Consider the following 19922-nt stretch of genomic DNA (forward strand, 5'->3'; position numbering starts at 1 on the left):
TATGTCCTTTTAAAGGAAACGTGCATTGGACGTTTTTGCACCCCAAATGCTGCGCCATCTTTAAAGGTTGGCCTGAGCCTTCCTGACGTTTCATGCACTACCAGGCATAAGGCCTTGCCCATAAGCATTCCCCAAATGACAAGAACTGAACCAACCTACCTGCCTACCTACCTACCTACCTATTCCTGTCCATGGAAGAATTGAACCTACCTTTTTTTTAAATGCTACCGCCGCGGACAATTAGATTTTTGTAGGCCGCTGTCTCCCCCTTGTGGGCTTAATTAAATAGGTGCTCTGTTAAAAATAAAAATTATCCAGCTCCTGTGACTTCTCGGGGGAGATACAGGAGGACACATCTGCCCACTTCCAGCTGCAGCAGAGACTGCCTTAAGATGGCCGCCAACTCTGGCGTTTATAGTTCTATACTACCCGTGTCACAATACACTGATGACATCACAATGTAGTCTCAACTGCCAGACAGCTGGGCTCATTAGCATACAGTGTGTATGCATGTCTGTGTATCTGTCTATCTATCTATTTATCTATCTATCGATATATTATATAATATAATCATAAAGACTATTATTAATCAATATAGAGGATAGAAACTACATATAATATACTATAAATATTTATTTATATATTATAATTAATTTATATATATTTATAATCTATCTATAATCTAGATATAATCCATATCTATAATTCACAGCCTTCCATCATTCCGAGGTTGGTATAATGCTAGAGTGTAGGGTGATAAGTAAATTTCTTGAAAGCGCTGCGGAATAAATTGGTGCTTTACAAATAGCAAGATTTATTTTTATATATAATCCATATCTATAGTTATGTATGGTGGGAAAAAGGCCTGCTGTACGTTTAAATCCTTCAGCCTTTGTTGAGGGTGATGATGATGATGACGATGATAATAATCTATCATTATTCTTAATAGTGCTATTAATGTCAACCCAGGGAAAAAGTTCCGTTCTTCCCCACTCGAAATACGACCAGCCAAAGCGATCCCTCGGAGCGACGCACCTTCAGAGGGAAACTAGTGATTGTAAAGTAATCACCTGCTGAACCATCCTGCAAAAGGAGGGAGGGGAAGAGTGCTGCAGGCACTGCAAGCCTAGGATGAGATGCGTGAGAGAGCCCGGTGCAAGAGGAATGAGGATGAGGGGCGGGCGGTTCACAAGGCGATGCTATGCAAAAGATTTTAAATCCACCGCATTGCATTGTGTGTTCTTGCAGAAGGCTGCCTGAGCTTGCTGAAAATGCTGCTCCATTTTTAAAGGTTGGCCCAAGCCTTCCTGATGTTTCATGCCCCACCAGGCATAAGGCTTTGCGTATAAGCATTCCCAAATGAGAAGAACTGAACTGACCTACCTACCTATTCCTCTCCATGGAAGAATTGAACCTACGTTTTTTTTTTATTCAATAGTAGAATTTTTGTAGGCTGCTGTCTCCCTCTTGTGGGCCAAATTAAAAAGGGGCTCCCTTAAAAATAAACATTTTTCAGCTCCTGTGGCTTTTCGGGGGAGATGCAGGAGGACACATCTGCCCACTTCCAGCTGCAGCAGAGACTGCCTTAAGATGGCCGCCAAGCTCTGGCATTTATAGTTCTATATTGCCCGTGTCACAATAGACTGATGACATCACAATGTTGAAACGTTGTCATGTCTATGCATTGAATGAAGAAATATGTCCTTTTAAAGGAAACGTGCATTGGACGTTTTTGCACCCCAAATGCTGCGCCATCTTTAAAGGTTGGCCTGAGCCTTCCTGACGTTTCATGCACTACCAGGCATAAGGCCTTGCCCATAAGCATTCCCCAAATGACAAGAACTGAACCAACCTACCTGCCTACCTACCTACCTATTCCTGTCCATGGAAGAATTGAACCTACCTTTTTTTTAAATGCTACAGCCGCGGACAATTAGATTTTTGTAGGCCGCTGTCTCCCCCTTGTGGGCTTAATTAAATAGGTGCTCTGTTAAAAATAAAAATTATCCAGCTCCTGTGACTTCTCGGGGGAGATACAGGAGGACACATCTGCCCACTTCCAGCTGCAGCAGAGACTGCCTTAAGATGGCCGCCAACTCTGGCGTTTATAGTTCTATACTGCCCGTGTCACAATACACTGATGACATCACAATGTAGTCTCAACTGCCAGACAGCTGGGCTCATTAGCATACAGTGTGTATGCATGTCTGTGTATCTGTCTATCTATCTATTTATCTATCTATCGATATATTATATAATATAATCATAAAGACTATTATTAATCAATATAGAGGATAGAAACTACATATAATATATTATAAATATTTATTTATATATTATAATTAATTTATATATATTTATAATCTATCTATAATCTAGATATAATCCATATCTATAATTCACAGCCTTCCATCATTCCGAGGTTGGTATATTGCTAGAGTGTAGGGTGATAAGTAAATTTCTTGAAAGCGCTGCGGAATAAATTGGTGCTTTACAAATAGCAAGATTTATTTTTATATATAATCCATATCTATAGTTATGTATGGTGGGAAAAAGGCCTGCTGTACGTTTAAATCCTTCAGCCTTTGTTGAGGGTGATGATGATGATGACGATGATAATAATCTATCATTATTCTTAATAGTGCTATTAATGTCAACCCAGGGAAAAAGTTCCGTTCTTCCCCACTCGAAATACGACCAGCCAAAGCGATCCCTCGGAGCGACGCACCTTCAGAGGGAAACTAGTGATTGTAAAGTAATCACCTGCTGAACCATCCTGCAAAAGGAGGGAGGGGAAGAGTGCTGCAGGCACTGCAAGCCTAGGATGAGATGCGTGAGAGAGCCCGGTGCAAGAGGAATGAGGATGAGGGGCGGGCGGTTCACAAGGCGATGCTATGCAAAAGATTTTAAATCCACCGCATTGCATTGTGTGTTCTTGCAGAAGGCTGCCTGAGCTTGCTGAAAATGCTGCTCCATTTTTAAAGGTTGGCCCAAGCCTTCCTGATGTTTCATGCCCCACCAGGCATAAGGCTTTGCGTATAAGCATTCCCAAATGAGAAGAACTGAACTGACCTACCTACCTATTCCTCTCCATGGAAGAATTGAACCTACCTTTTTTTTTTTATTCAATAGTAGAATTTTTGTAGGCTGCTGTCTCCCTCTTGTGGGCCAAATTAAAAAGGGGCTCCCTTAAAAATAAACATTTTTCAGCTCCTGTGGCTTTTCGGGGGAGATGCAGGAGGACACATCTGCCCACTTCCAGCTGCAGCAGAGAATGCCTTAAGATGGCCGCTAAGCTCTGGCATTTATAGTTCTATATTGCCCGTGTCACAATAGACTGATGACATCACAATGTTGAAACGTTGTCATGTCTATGCATTGAATGAAGAAATATGTCCTTTTAAAGGAAACGTGCATTGGACGTTTTTGCACCCCAAATGCTGCGCCATCTTTAAAGGTTGGCCTGAGCCTTCCTGACGTTTCATGCACTACCAGGCATAAGGCCTTGCCCATAAGCATTCCCCAAATGACAAGAACTGAACCAACCTACCTGCCTACCTACCTACCTATTCCTGTCCATGGAAGAATTGAACCTACCTTTTTTTTAAATGCTACAGCCGCGGACAATTAGATTTTTGTAGGCCGCTGTCTCCCCCTTGTGGGCTTAATTAAATAGGTGCTCTGTTAAAAATAAAAATTATCCAGCTCCTGTGACTTCTCGGGGGAGATACAGGAGGACACATCTGCCCACTTCCAGCTGCAGCAGAGACTGTCTTAAGATGGCCGCCAACTCTGGCGTTTATAGTTCTATACTGCCCGTGTCACAATACACTGATGACATCACAATGTAGTCTCAACTGCCAGACAGCTGGGCTCATTAGCATACAGTGTGTATGCATGTCTGTGTATCTGTCTATCTATCTATTTATCTATCTATCGATATATTATATAATATAATCATAAAGACTATTATTAATCAATATAGAGGATAGAAACTACATATAATATATTATAAATATTTATTTATATATTATAATTAATTTATATATATTTATAATCTATCTATAATCTAGAGATAATCCATATCTATAATTCACAGCCTTCCATCATTCCGAGGTTGGTATATTGCTAGAGTGTAGGGTGATAAGTAAATTTCTTGAAAGCGCTGCGGAATAAATTGGTGCTTTACAAATAGCAAGATTTATTTTTATATATAATCCATATCTATAGTTATGTATGGTGGGAAAAAGGCCTGCTGTACGTTTAAATCCTTCAGCCTTTGTTGAGGGTGATGATGATGATGACGATGATAATAATCTATCATTATTCTTAATAGTGCTATTAATGTCAACCCAGGGAAAAAGTTCCGTTCTTCCCCACTCGAAATACGACCAGCCAAAGCGATCCCTCGGAGCGACGCACCTTCAGAGGGAAACTAGTGATTGTAAAGTAATCACCTGCTGAACCATCCTGCAAAAGGAGGGAGGGGAAGAGTGCTGCAGGCACTGCAAGCCTAGGATGAGATGCGTGAGAGAGCCCGGTGCAAGAGGAATGAGGATGAGGGGCGGGCGGTTCACAAGGCGATGCTATGCAAAAGATTTTAAATCCACCGCATTGCATTGTGTGTTCTTGCAGAAGGCTGCCTGAGCTTGCTGAAAATGCTGCTCCATTTTTAAAGGTTGGCCCAAGCCTTCCTGATGTTTCATGCCCCACCAGGCATAAGGCTTTGCGTATAAGCATTCCCAAATGAGAAGAACTGAACTGACCTACCTACCTATTCCTCTCCATGGAAGAATTGAACCTACGTTTTGTTTTTTTATTCAATAGTAGAATTTTTGTAGGCTGCTGTCTCCCTCTTGTGGGCCAAATTAAAAAGGGGCTCCCTTAAAAATAAACATTTTTCAGCTCCTGTGGCTTTTCGGGGGAGATGCAGGAGGACACATCTGCCCACTTCCAGCTGCAGCAGAGACTGCCTTAAGATGGCCGCCAAGCTCTGGCATTTATAGTTCTATATTGCCCGTGTCACAATAGACTGATGACATCACAATGTTGAAACGTTGTCATGTCTATGCATTGAATGAAGAAATATGTCCTTTTAAAGGAAACGTGCATTGGACGTTTTTGCACCCCAAATGCTGCGCCATCTTTAAAGGTTGGCCTGAGCCTTCCTGACGTTTCATGCACTACCAGGCATAAGGCCTTGCCCATAAGCATTCCCCAAATGACAAGAACTGAACCAACCTACCTGCCTACCTACCTACCTATTCCTGTCCATGGAAGAATTGAACCTACCTTTTTTTTAAATGCTACAGCCGCGGACAATTAGATTTTTGTAGGCCGCTGTCTCCCCCTTGTGGGCTTAATTAAATAGGTGCTCTGTTAAAAATAAAAATTATCCAGCTCCTGTGACTTCTCGGGGGAGATACAGGAGGACACATCTGCCCACTTCCAGCTGCAGCAGAGACTGCCTTAAGATGGCCGCCAACTCTGGCGTTTATAGTTCTATACTGCCCGTGTCACAATACACTGATGACATCACAATGTAGTCTCAACTGCCAGACAGCTGGGCTCATTAGCACACAGTGTGTATGCATGTCTGTGTATCTGTCTATCTATCTATTTATCTATCTATCGATATATTATATAATATAATCATAAAGACTATTATTAATCAATATAGAGGATAGAAACTACATATAATATATTATAAATATTTATTTATATATTATAATTAATTTATATATATTTATAATCTATCTATAATCTAGATATAATCCATATCTATAATTCACAGCCTTCCATCATTCCGAGGTTGGTATAATGCTAGAGTGTAGGGTGATAAGTAAATTTCTTGAAAGCGCTGCGGAATAAATTGGTGCTTTACAAATAGCAAGATTTATTTTTATATATAATCCATATCTATAGTTATGTATGGTGGGAAAAAGGCCTGCTGTACGTTTAAATCCTTCAGCCTTTGTTGAGGGTGATGATGATGATGACGATGATAATAATCTATCATTATTCTTAATAGTGCTATTAATGTCAACCCAGGGAAAAAGTTCCGTTCTTCCCCACTCGAAATACGACCAGCCAAAGCGATCCCTCGGAGCGACGCACCTTCAGAGGGAAACTAGTGATTGTAAAGTAATCACCTGCTGAACCATCCTGCAAAAGGAGGGAGGGGAAGAGTGCTGCAGGCACTGCAAGCCTAGGATGAGATGCGTGAGAGAGCCCGGTGCAAGAGGAATGAGGATGAGGGGCGGGCGGTTCACAAGGCGATGCTATGCAAAAGATTTTAAATCCACCGCATTGCATTGTGTGTTCTTGCAGAAGGCTGCCTGAGCTTGCTGAAAATGCTGCTCCATTTTTAAAGGTTGGCCCAAGCCTTCCTGATGTTTCATGCCCCACCAGGCATAAGGCTTTGCGTATAAGCATTCCCAAATGAGAAGAACTGAACTGACCTACCTACCTATTCCTCTCCATGGAAGAATTGAACCTACGTTTTTTTTTTTATTCAATAGTAGAATTTTTGTAGGCTGCTGTCTCCCTCTTGTGGGCCAAATTAAAAAGGGGCTCCCTTAAAAATAAACATTTTTCAGCTCCTGTGGCTTTTCGGGGGAGATGCAGGAGGACACATCTGCCCACTTCCAGCTGCAGCAGAGAATGCCTTAAGATGGCCGCTAAGCTCTGGCATTTATAGTTCTATATTGCCCGTGTCACAATAGACTGATGACATCACAATGTTGAAACGTTGTCATGTCTATGCATTGAATGAAGAAATATGTCCTTTTAAAGGAAACGTGCATTGGACGTTTTTGCACCCCAAATGCTGCGCCATCTTTAAAGGTTGGCCTGAGCCTTCCTGACGTTTCATGCACTACCAGGCATAAGGCCTTGCCCATAAGCATTCCCCAAATGACAAGAACTGAACCAACCTACCTGCCTACCTACCTACCTATTCCTGTCCATGGAAGAATTGAACCTACCTTTTTTTTAAATGCTACAGCCGCGGACAATTAGATTTTTGTAGGCCGCTGTCTCCCCCTTGTGGGCTTAATTAAATAGGTGCTCTGTTAAAAATAAAAATTATCCAGCTCCTGTGACTTCTCGGGGGAGATACAGGAGGACACATCTGCCCACTTCCAGCTGCAGCAGAGACTGCCTTAAGATGGCCGCCAACTCTGGCGTTTATAGTTCTATACTGCCCGTGTCACAATACACTGATGACATCACAATGTAGTCTCAACTGCCAGACAGCTGGGCTCATTAGCATACAGTGTGTATGCATGTCTGTGTATCTGTCTATCTTTCTATTTATCTATCTATCGATATATTATATAATATAATCATAAAGACTATTATTAATCAATATAGAGGATAGAAACTACATATAATATATTATAAATATTTATTTATATATTATAATTAATTTATATATATTTATAATCTATCTATAATCTAGAGATAATCCATATCTATAATTCACAGCCTTCCATCATTCCGAGGTTGGTATATTGCTAGAGTGTAGGGTGATAAGTAAATTTCTTGAAAGCGCTGCGGAATAAATTGGTGCTTTACAAATAGCAAGATTTATTTTTATATATAATCCATATCTATAGTTATGTATGGTGGGAAAAAGGCCTGCTGTACGTTTAAATCCTTCAGCCTTTGTTGAGGGTGATGATGATGATGACGATGATAATAATCTATCATTATTCTTAATAGTGCTATTAATGTCAACCCAGGGAAAAAGTTCCGTTCTTCCCCACTCGAAATACGACCAGCCAAAGCAATCCCTCGGAGCGACGCACCTTCAGAGGGAAACTAGTGATTGTAAAGTAATCACCTGCTGAACCATCCTGCACAAGGAGGGAGGGGAAGAGTGCTGCAGGCACTGCAAGCCTAGGATGAGATGCGTGAGAGAGCCTGGTGCAAGAGGAATGAGGATGAGGGGCGGGCGGTTCACAAGGCGATGCTATGCAAAAGATTTTAAATCCACCGCATTGCATTGTGTGTTCTTGCAGAAGGCTGCCTGAGCTTGCTGAAAATGCTGCTCCATTTTTAAAGGTTGGCCCAAGCCTTCCTGATGTTTCATGCCCCACCAGGCATAAGGCTTTGCGTATAAGCATTCCCAAATGAGAAGAACTGAACTGACCTACCTACCTATTCCTCTCCATGGAAGAATTGAACCTACGTTTTGTTTTTTTATTCAATAGTAGAATTTTTGTAGGCTGCTGTCTCCCTCTTGTGGGCCAAATTAAAAAGGGGCTCCCTTAAAAATAAACATTTTTCAGCTCCTGTGGCTTTTCGGGGGAGATGCAGGAGGACACATCTGCCCACTTCCAGCTGCAGCAGAGACTGCCTTAAGATGGCCGCCAAGCTCTGGCATTTATAGTTCTATATTGCCCGTGTCACAATAGACTGATGACATCACAATGTTGAAACGTTGTCATGTCTATGCATTGAATGAAGAAATATGTCCTTTTAAAGGAAACGTGCATTGGACGTTTTTGCACCCCAAATGCTGCGCCATCTTTAAAGGTTGGCCTGAGCCTTCCTGACGTTTCATGCACTACCAGGCATAAGGCCTTGCCCATAAGCATTCCCCAAATGACAAGAACTGAACCAACCTACCTGCCTACCTACCTACCTATTCCTGTCCATGGAAGAATTGAACCTACCTTTTTTTTAAATGCTACAGCCGTGGACAATTAGATTTTTGTAGGCCGCTGTCTCCCCCTTGTGGGCTTAATTAAATAGGTGCTCTGTTAAAAATAAAAATTATCCAGCTCCTGTGACTTCTCGGGGGAGATACAGGAGGACACATCTGCCCACTTCCAGCTGCAGCAGAGACTGCCTTAAGATGGCCGCCAACTCTGGCGTTTATAGTTCTATACTGCCCGTGTCACAATACACTGATGACATCACAATGTAGTCTCAACTGCCAGACAGCTGGGCTCATTAGCATACAGTGTGTATGCATGTCTGTGTATCTGTCTATCTATCTATTTATCTATCTATCGATATATTATATAATATAATCATAAAGACTATTATTAATCAATATAGAGGATAGAAACTACATATAATATATTATAAATATTTATTTATATATTATAATTAATTTATATATATTTATAATCTATCTATAATCTAGATATAATCCATATCTATAATTCACAGCCTTCCATCATTCCGAGGTTGGTATAATGCTAGAGTGTAGGGTGATAAGTAAATTTCTTGAAAGCGCTGCGGAATAAATTGGTGCTTTACAAATAGCAAGATTTATTTTTATATATAATCCATATCTATAGTTATGTATGGTGGGAAAAAGGCCTGCTGTACGTTTAAATCCTTCAGCCTTTGTTGAGGGTGATGATGATGATGACGATGATAATAATCTATCATTATTCTTAATAGTGCTATTAATGTCAACCCAGGGAAAAAGTTCCGTTCTTCCCCACTCGAAATACGACCAGCCAAAGCGATCCCTCGGAGCGACGCACCTTCAGAGGGAAACTAGTGATTGTAAAGTAATCACCTGCTGAACCATCCTGCAAAAGGAGGGAGGGGAAGAGTGCTGCAGGCACTGCAAGCCTAGGATGAGATGCGTGAGAGAGCCCGGTGCAAGAGGAATGAGGATGAGGGGTGGGCGGTTCACAAGGCGATGCTATGCAAAAGATTTTAAATCCACCGCATTGCATTGTGTGTTCTTGCAGAAGGCTGCCTGAGCTTGCTGAAAATGCTGCTCCATTTTTAAAGGTTGGCCCAAGCCTTCCTGATGTTTCATGCCCCACCAGGCATAAGGCTTTGCGTATAAGCATTCCCAAATGAGAAGAACTGAACTGACCTACCTACCTATTCCTCTCCATGGAAGAATTGAACCTACGGTTTTTTTTTTTATTCAATAGTAGAATTTTTGTAGGCTGCTGTCTCCCTCTTGTGGGCCAAATTAAAAAGGGGCTCCCTTAAAAATAAACATTTTTCAGCTCCTGTGGCTTTTCGGGGGAGATGCAGGAGGACACATCTGCCCACTTCCAGCTGCAGCAGAGACTGCCTTAAGATGGCCGCCAAGCTCTGGCATTTATAGTTCTATATTGCCCGTGTCACAATAGACTGATGACATCACAATGTTGAAACGTTGTCATGCCTATGCATTGAATGAAGAAATATGTCCTTTTAAAGGAAACGTGCATTGGACGTTTTTGCACCCCAAATGCTGCGCCATCTTTAAAGGTTGGCCTGAGCCTTCCTGACGTTTCATGCACTACCAGGCATAAGGCCTTGCCCATAAGCATTTCCCAAATGACAAGAACTGAACCAACCTACCTGCCTACCTACCTACCTATTCCTGTCCATGGAAGAATTGAACCTACCTTTTTTTTAAATGCTACAGCCGCGGACAATTAGATTTTTGTAGGCCGCTGTCTCCCCCTTGTGGGCTTAATTAAATAGGTGCTCTGTTAAAAATAAAAATTATCCAGCTCCTGTGACTTCTCGGGGGAGATACAGGAGGACACATCTGCCCACTTCCAGCTGCAGCAGAGACTGCCTTAAGATGGCCGCCAACTCTGGCGTTTATAGTTCTATACTGCCCGTGTCACAATACACTGATGACATCACAATGTAGTCCCAACTGCCAGACAGCTGGGCTCATTAGCATACAGTGTGTATGCATGTCTGTGTATCTGTCTATCTATCTATTTATCTATCTATCGATATATTATATAATATAATCATAAAGACTATTATTAATCAATATAGAGGATAGAAACTACATATAATATATTATAAATATTTATTTATATATTATAATTAATTTATATATATTTATAATCTATCTATAATCTAGATATAATCCATATCTATAATTCACAGCCTTCCATCATTCCGAGGTTGGTATAATGCTAGAGTGTAGGGTGATAAGTAAATTTCTTGAAAGCGCTGCGGAATAAATTGGTGCTTTACAAATAGCAAGATTTATTTTTATATATAATCCATATCTATAGTTATGTATGGTGGGAAAAAGGCCTGCTGTACGTTTAAATCCTTCAGCCTTTGTTGAGGGTGATGATGATGATGACGATGATAATAATCTATCATTATTCTTAATAGTGCTATTAATGTCAACCCAGGAAAAAGTTCCGTTCTTCCCCACTCGAAATACGACCAGCCAAAGCGATCCCTCGGAGCGACGCACCTTCAGAGGGAAACTAGTGATTGTAAAGTAATCACCTGCTGAACCATCCTGCAAAAGGAGGGAGGGGAAGAGTGCTGCAGGCACTGCAAGCCTAGGATGAGATGCGTGAGAGAGCCCGGTGCAAGAGGAATGAGGATGAGGGGCGGGCGGTTCACAAGGCGATGCTATGCAAAAGATTTTAAATCCACCGCATTGCATTGTGTGTTCTTGCAGAAGGCTGCCTGAGCTTGCTGAAAATGCTGCTCCATTTTTAAAGGTTGGCCCAAGCCTTCCTGATGTTTCATGCCCCACCAGGCATAAGGCTTTGCGTATAAGCATTCCCAAATGAGAAGAACTGAACTGACCTACCTACCTATTCCTCTCCATGGAAGAATTGAACCTACGTTTTTTTTTTTTATTCAATAGTAGAATTTTTGTAGGCTGCTGTCTCCCTCTTGTGGGCCAAATTAAAAAGGGGCTCCCTTAAAAATAAACATTTTTCAGCTCCTGTGGCTTTTCGGGGGAGATGCAGGAGGACACATCTGCCCACTTCCAGCTGCAGCAGAGACTGCCTTAAGATGGCCGCCAAGCTCTGGCATTTATAGTTCTATATTGCCCGTGTCACAATAGACTGATGACATCACAATGTTGAAACGTTGTCATGTCTATGCATTGAATGAAGAAATATGTCCTTTTAAAGGAAACGTGCATTGGATGTTTTTGCACCCCAAATGCTGCACCATCTTTAAAGGTTGGCCTGAGCCTTTCTGACGTTTCATGCACTACCAGGCATAAGGCCTTGCCCATAAGCATTCCCCAAATGACAAGAACTGAACCAACCTACCTGCCTACCTACCTACCTATTCCTGTCCATGGAAGAATTGAACCTACCTTTTTTTTAAATGCTACAGCCGCGGACAATTAGATTTTTGTAGGCCGCTGTCTCCCCCTTGTGGGCTTAATTAAATAGGTGCTCTGTTAAAAATAAAAATTATCCAGCTCCTGTGACTTCTCGGGGGAGATACAGGAGGACACATCTGCCCACTTCCAGCTGCAGCAGAGACTGCCTTAAGATGGCCGCCAACTCTGGCGTTTATAGTTCTATACTGCCCGTGTCACAATACACTGATGACATCACAATGTAGTCTCAACTGCCAGACAGCTGGGCTCATTAGCATACAGTGTGTATGCATGTCTGTGTATCTGTCTATCTATCTATTTATCTATCTATCGATATATTATATAATATAATCATAAAGACTATTATTAATCAATATAGAGGATAGAAACTACATATAATATATTATAAATATTTATTTATATATTATAATTAATTTATATATATTTATAATCTATCTATAATCTAGATATAATCCATATCTATAATTCACAGCCTTCCATCATTCCGAGGTTGGTATAATGCTAGAGTGTAGGGTGATAAGTAAATTTCTTGAAAGCGCTGCGGAATAAATTGGTGCTTTACAAATAGCAAGATTTATTTTTATATATAATCCATATCTATAGTTATGTATGGTGGGAAAAAGGCCTGCTGTACGTTTAAATCCTTCAGCCTTTGTTGAGGGTGATGATGATGATGACGATGATAATAATCTATCATTATTCTTAATAGTGCTATTAATGTCAACCCAGGGAAAAAGTTCCGTTCTTCCCCACTCGAAATACGACCAGCCAAAGCGATCCCTCGGAGCGACGCACCTTCAGAGGGAAACTAGTGATTGTAAAGTAATCACCTGCTGAACCATCCTGCAAAAGGAGGGAGGGGAAGAGTGCTGCAGGCACTGCAAGCCTAGGATGAGATGCGTGAGAGAGCCCGGTGCAAGAGGAATGAGGATGAGGGGCGGGCGGTTCACAAGGCGATGCTATGCAAAAGATTTTAAATCCACCGCATTGCATTGTGTGTTCTTGCAGAAGGCTGCCTGAGCTTGCTGAAAATGCTGCTCCATTTTTAAAGGTTGGCCCAAGCCTTCCTGATGTTTCATGCCCCACCAGGCATAAGGCTTTGCGTATAAGCATTCCCAAATGAGAAGAACTGAACTGACCTACCTACCTATTCCTCTCCATGGAAGAATTGAACCTACGTTTTTTTTTTTATTCAATAGTAGAATTTTTGTAGGCTGCTGTCTCCCTCTTGTGGGCCAAATTAAAAAGGGGCTCCCTTAAAAATAAACATTTTTCAGCTCCTGTGGCTTTTCGGGGGAGATGCAGGAGGACACATCTGCCCACTTCCAGCTGCAGCAGAGAATGCCTTAAGATGGCCGCTAAGCTCTGGCATTTATAGTTCTATATTGCCCGTGTCACAATAGACTGATGACATCACAATGTTGAAACGTTGTCATGTCTATGCATTGAATGAAGAAATATGTCCTTTTAAAGGAAACGTGCATTGGACGTTTTTGCACCCCAAATGCTGCGCCATCTTTAAAGGTTGGCCTGAGCCTTCCTGACGTTTCATGCACTACCAGGCATAAGGCCTTGCCCATAAGCATTCCCCAAATGACAAGAACTGAACCAACCTACCTGCCTACCTACCTACCTATTCCTGTCCATGGAAGAATTGAACCTACCTTTTTTTTAAATGCTACAGCCGCGGACAATTAGATTTTTGTAGGCCGCTGTCTCCCCCTTGTGGGCTTAATTAAATAGGTGCTCTGTTAAAAATAAAAATTATCCAGCTCCTGTGACTTCTCGGGGGAGATACAGGAGGACACATCTGCCCACTTCCAGCTGCAGCAGAGACTGCCTTAAGATGGCCGCCAACTCTGGCGTTTATAGTTCTATACTGCCCGTGTCACAATACACTGATGACATCACAATGTAGTCTCAACTGCCAGACAGCTGGGCTCATTAGCATACAGTGTGTATGCATGTCTGTGTATCTGTCTATCTTTCTATTTATCTATCTATCGATATATTATATAATATAATCATAAAGACTATTATTAATCAATATAGAGGATAGAAACTACATATAATATATTATAAATATTTATTTATATATTATAATTAATTTATATATATTTATAATCTATCTATAATCTAGAGATAATCCATATCTATAATTCACAGCCTTCCATCATTCCGAGGTTGGTATATTGCTAGAGTGTAGGGTGATAAGTAAATTTCTTGAAAGCGCTGCGGAATAAATTGGTGCTTTACAAATAGCAAGATTTATTTTTATATATAATCCATATCTATAGTTATGTATGGTGGGAAAAAGGCCTGCTGTACGTTTAAATCCTTCAGCCTTTGTTGAGGGTGATGATGATGATGACGATGATAATAATCTATCATTATTCTTAATAGTGCTATTAATGTCAACCCAGGGAAAAAGTTCCGTTCTTCCCCACTCGAAATACGACCAGCCAAAGCGATCCCTCGGAGCGACGCACCTTCAGAGGGAAACTAGTGATTGTAAAGTAATCACCTGCTGAACCATCCTGCAAAAGGAGGGAGGGGAAGAGTGCTGCAGGCACTGCAAGCCTAGGATGAGATGCGTGAGAGAGCCTGGTGCAAGAGGAATGAGGATGAGGGGCGGGCGGTTCACAAGGCGATGCTATGCAAAAGATTTTAAATCCACCGCATTGCATTGTGTGTTCTTGCAGAAGGCTGCCTGAGCTTGCTGAAAATGCTGCTCCATTTTTAAAGGTTGGCCCAAGCCTTCCTGATGTTTCATGCCCCACCAGGCATAAGGCTTTGCGTATAAGCATTCCCAAATGAGAAGAACTGAACTGACCTACCTACCTATTCCTCTCCATGGAAGAATTGAACCTACGTTTTGTTTTTTTATTCAATAGTAGAATTTTTGTAGGCTGCTGTCTCCCTCTTGTGGGCCAAATTAAAAAGGGGCTCCCTTAAAAATAAACATTTTTCAGCTCCTGTGGCTTTTCGGGGGAGATGCAGGAGGACACATCTGCCCACTTCCAGCTGCAGCAGAGACTGCCTTAAGATGGCCGCCAAGCTCTGGCATTTATAGTTCTATATTGCCCGTGTCACAATAGACTGATGACATCACAATGTTGAAACGTTGTCATGTCTATGCATTGAATGAAGAAATATGTCCTTTTAAAGGAAACGTGCATTGGACGTTTTTGCACCCCAAATGCTGCGCCATCTTTAAAGGTTGGCCTGAGCCTTCCTGACGTTTCATGCACTACCAGGCATAAGGCCTTGCCCATAAGCATTCCCCAAATGACAAGAACTGAACCAACCTACCTGCCTACCTACCTACCTATTCCTGTCCATGGAAGAATTGAACCTACCTTTTTTTTAAATGCTACAGCCGCGGACAATTAGATTTTTGTAGGCCGCTGTCTCCCCCTTGTGGGCTTAATTAAATAGGTGCTCTGTTAAAAATAAAAATTATCCAGCTCCTGTGACTTCTCGGGGGAGATACAGGAGGACACATCTGCCCACTTCCAGCTGCAGCAGAGACTGCCTTAAGATGGCCGCCAACTCTGGCGTTTATAGTTCTATACTGCCCGTGTCACAATACACTGATGACATCACAATGTAGTCTCAACTGCCAGACAGCTGGGCTCATTAGCATACAGTGTGTATGCATGTCTGTGTATCTGTCTATCTATCTATTTATCTATCTATCGATATATTATATAATATAATCATAAAGACTATTATTAATCAATATAGAGGATAGAAACTACATATAATATATTATAAATATTTATTTATATATTATAATTAATTTATATATATTTATAATCTATCTATAATCTAGATATAATCCATTTCTATAATTCACAGCCTTCCATCATTCCGAGGTTGGTATAATGCTAGAGTGTAGGGTGATAAGTAAATTTCTTGAAAGCGCTGCGGAATAAATTGGTGCTTTACAAATAGCAAGATTTATTTTTATATATAATCCATATCTATAGTTATGTATGGTGGGAAAAAGGCCTGCTGTACGTTTAAATCCTTCAGCCTTTGTTGAGGGTGATGATGATGATGACGATGATAATAATCTATCATTATTCTTAATAGTGCTATTAATGTCAACCCAGGGAAAAAGTTCCGTTCTTCCCCACTCGAAATACGACCAGCCAAAGCGATCCCTCGGAGCGACGCACCTTCAGAGGGAAACTAGTGATTGTAAAGTAATCACCTGCTGAACCATCCTGCAAAAGGAGGGAGGGGAAGAGTGCTGCAGGCACTGCAAGCCTAGGATGAGATGCGTGAGAGAGCCCGGTGCAAGAGGAATGAGGATGAGGGGCGGGCGGTTCACAAGGCGATGCTATGCAAAAGATTTTAAATCCACCGCATTGCATTGTGTGTTCTTGCAGAAGGCTGCCTGAGCTTGCTGAAAATGCTGCTCCATTTTTAAAGGTTGGCCCAAGCCTTCCTGATGTTTCATGCCCCACCAGGCATAAGGCTTTGCGTATAAGCATTCCCAAATGAGAAGAACTGAACTGACCTACCTACCTATTCCTCTCCATGGAAGAATTGAACCTACGGTTTTTTTTTTTATTCAATAGTAGAATTTTTGTAGGCTGCTGTCTCCCTCTTGTGGGCCAAATTAAAAAGGGGCTCCCTTAAAAATAAACATTTTTTAGCTCCTGTGGCTTTTCGGGGGAGATGCAGGAGGACACATCTGCCCACTTCCAGCTGCAGCAGAGACTGCCTTAAGATGGCCGCCAAGCTCTGGCATTTATAGTTCTATATTGCCCGTGTCACAATAGACTGATGACATCACAATGTTGAAACGTTGTCATGCCTATGCATTGAATGAAGAAATATGTCCTTTTAAAGGAAACGTGCATTGGACGTTTTTGCACCCCAAATGCTGCGCCATCTTTAAAGGTTGGCCTGAGCCTTCCTGACGTTTCATGCACTACCAGGCATAAGGCCTTGCCCATAAGCATTTCCCAAATGACAAGAACTGAACCAACCTACCTGCCTACCTACCTACCTATTCCTGTCCATGGAAGAATTGAACCTACCTTTTTTTTAAATGCTACAGCCGCGGACAATTAGATTTTTGTAGGCCGCTGTCTCCCCCTTGTGGGCTTAATTAAATAGGTGCTCTGTTAAAAATAAAAATTATCCAGCTCCTGTGACTTCTCGGGGGAGATACAGGAGGACACATCTGCCCACTTCCAGCTGCAGCAGAGACTGCCTTAAGATGGCCGCCAACTCTGGCGTTTATAGTTCTATACTGCCCGTGTCACAATACACTGATGACATCACAATGTAGTCTCAACTGCCAGACAGCTGGGCTCATTAGCATACAGTGTGTATGCATGTCTGTGTATCTGTCTATCTATCTATTTATCTATCTATCGATATATTATATAATATAATCATAAAGACTATTATTAATCAATATAGAGGATAGAAACTACATATAATATATTATAAATATTTATTTATATATTATAATTAATTTATATATATTTATAATCTATCTATAATCTAGATATAATCCATATCTATAATTCACAGCCTTCCATCATTCCGAGGTTGGTATAATGCTAGAGTGTAGGGTGATAAGTAAATTTCTTGAAAGCGCTGCGGAATAAATTGGTGCTTTACAAATAGCAAGATTTATTTTTATATATAATCCATATCTATAGTTATGTATGGTGGGAAAAAGGCCTGCTGTACGTTTAAATCCTTCAGCCTTTGTTGAGGGTGATGATGATGATGACGATGATAATAATCTATCATTATTCTTAATAGTGCTATTAATGTCAACCCAGGAAAAAGTTCCGTTCTTCCCCACTCGAAATACGACCAGCCAAAGCGATCCCTCGGAGCGACGCACCTTCAGAGGGAAACTAGTGATTGTAAAGTAATCACCTGCTGAACCATCCTGCAAAAGGAGGGAGGGGAAGAGTGCTGCAGGCACTGCAAGCCTAGGATGAGATGCGTGAGAGAGCCCGGTGCAAGAGGAATGAGGATGAGGGGCGGGCGGTTCACAAGGCGATGCTATGCAAAAGATTTTAAATCCACCGCATTGCATTGTGTGTTCTTGCAGAAGGCTGCCTGAGCTTGCTGAAAATGCTGCTCCATTTTTAAAGGTTGGCCCAAGCCTTCCTGATGTTTCATGCCCCACCAGGCATAAGGCTTTGCGTATAAGCATTCCCAAATGAGAAGAACTGAACTGACCTACCTACCTATTCCTCTCCATGGAAGAATTGAACCTACGTTTTTTTTTTTTATTCAATAGTAGAATTTTTGTAGGCTGCTGTCTCCCTCTTGTGGGCCAAATTAAAAAGGGGCTCCCTTAAAAATAAACATTTTTCAGCTCCTGTGGCTTTTCGGGGGAGATGCAGGAGGACACATCTGCCCACTTCCAGCTGCAGCAGAGACTGCCTTAAGATGGCCGCCAAGCTCTGGCATTTATAGTTCTATATTGCCCGTGTCACAATAGACTGATGACATCACAATGTTGAAACGTTGTCATGTCTATGCATTGAATGAAGAAATATGTCCTTTTAAAGGAAACGTGCATTGGATGTTTTTGCACCCCAAATGCTGCGCCATCTTTAAAGGTTGGCCTGAGCCTTTCTGACGTTTCATGCACTACCAGGCATAAGGCCTTGCCCATAAGCATTCCCCAAATGACAAGAACTGAACCAACCTACCTGCCTACCTACCTACCTATTCCTGTCCATGGAAGAATTGAACCTACCTTTTTTTTAAATGCTACAGCCGCGGACAATTAGATTTTTGTAGGCCGCTGTCTCCCCCTTGTGGGCTTAATTAAATAGGTGCTCTGTTAAAAATAAAAATTATCCAGCTCCTGTGACTTCTCGGGGGAGATACAGGAGGACACATCTGCCCACTTCCAGCTGCAGCAGAGACTGCCTTAAGATGGCCGCCAACTCTGGCGTTTATAGTTCTATACTGCCCGTGTCACAATACACTGATGACATCACAATGTAGTCTCAACTGCCAGACAGCTGGGCTCATTAGCATACAGTGTGTATGCATGTCTGTGTATCTGTCTATCTATTTATCTATCTATCGATATATTATATAATATAATCATAAAGACTATTATTAATCAATATAGAGGATAGAAACTACATATAATATATTATAAATATTCATTTATATATTATAATTAATTTATATATATTTATAATCTATCTATAATCTAGATATAATCCATATCTATAATTCACAGCCTTCCATCATTCCGAGGTTGGTATAATGCTAGAGTGTAGGGTGATAAGTAAATTTCTTGAAAGCGCTGCGGAATAAATTGGTGCTTTACAAATAGCAAGATTTATTTTTATATATAATCCATATCTATAGTTATGTATGGTGGGAAAAAGGCCTGCTGTACGTTTAAATCCTTCAGCCTTTGTTGAGGGTGATGATGATGATGACGATGATAATAATCTATCATTATTCTTAATAGTGCTATTAATGTCAACCCAGGGAAAAAGTTCCGTTCTTCCCCACTCGAAATACGACCAGCCAAAGCGATCCCTCGGAGCGACGCACCTTCAGAGGGAAACTAGTGATTGTAAAGTAATCACCTGCTGAACCATCCTGCAAAAGGAGGGAGGGGAAGAGTGCTGCAGGCACTGCAAGCCTAGGATGAGATGCGTGAGAGAGCCCGGTGCAAGAGGAATGAGGATGAGGGGCGGGCGGTTCACAAGGCGATGCTATGCAAAAGATTTTAAATCCACCGCATTGCATTGTGTGTTCTTGCAGAAGGCTGCCTGAGCTTGCTGAAAATGCTGCTCCATTTTTA

This window comes from Eleutherodactylus coqui, chromosome 2 (genome assembly GCF_035609145.1).
Source record: "Eleutherodactylus coqui strain aEleCoq1 chromosome 2, aEleCoq1.hap1, whole genome shotgun sequence".
Taxonomy (NCBI): Eukaryota; Metazoa; Chordata; class Amphibia; order Anura; family Eleutherodactylidae; genus Eleutherodactylus; species Eleutherodactylus coqui.